General features: G+C 37.1%; 1 pseudogene; it reads right to left on the reverse strand.

The window, feature by feature from the left end:
- Positions 1–208: 208 nt before the first annotated feature.
- LOC111751589 (U2 spliceosomal RNA) lies at positions 209–314 on the reverse strand (annotated as a pseudogene).
- Positions 315–593: the final 279 nt, after the last annotated feature.

Raw genomic sequence — 593 nt, forward strand, 5'->3', positions numbered from 1 at the left:
GATAATATTCTGATGCTTTTCATAAGGTTTTCACCAGCCAATTTTTTTTAGAGGTAGATCGCCAGGCTCTTCTTCCTATACCATCTTAGTCTGGAAGTTCCACGAAAATCTCTTCACCGTGGGTGACCCTGATAGTATTTGAAATACTGGTAGCATGGCTTCCAGCAACACAGCAACACACAGGCCACCACAGTACAACAAACTGACAGATGAGTGGTGGTTAATATATTGTCCTCCTATAGGGGATGTATCAGACTTTAAATTGATAAGAACACATCTTACACTTAGTCTTAGCCAAAAGGCCAAGAAGATTATGATTTAGATTTCTATTTTCTTTAGTTCTGTACATCAGTTACCACTCATCCAATATTGCAACTTCTAATTTTTTTTTTTTTAGTTTCAGGTGAATGTTTACAGGGCAAATTAGTTTCTCATTCAAAAATTTATACACAAGGAGAGGTGGGGCCAAGATAGCGGAATAGACAGACTCTTCTGGTGAGCTCTCTTACAACAAAGACCTGAAAAAACAAGTGAAACAATTATATTTATGACAAGTTAGGAGCCCTGAACATCAAATGCAAAGTTAGAAAATG

The sequence above is a fragment of the Loxodonta africana genome, chromosome 15 (assembly GCF_030014295.1).
Source record: "Loxodonta africana isolate mLoxAfr1 chromosome 15, mLoxAfr1.hap2, whole genome shotgun sequence".
In the NCBI taxonomy this organism is placed as follows: Eukaryota; Metazoa; Chordata; class Mammalia; order Proboscidea; family Elephantidae; genus Loxodonta; species Loxodonta africana.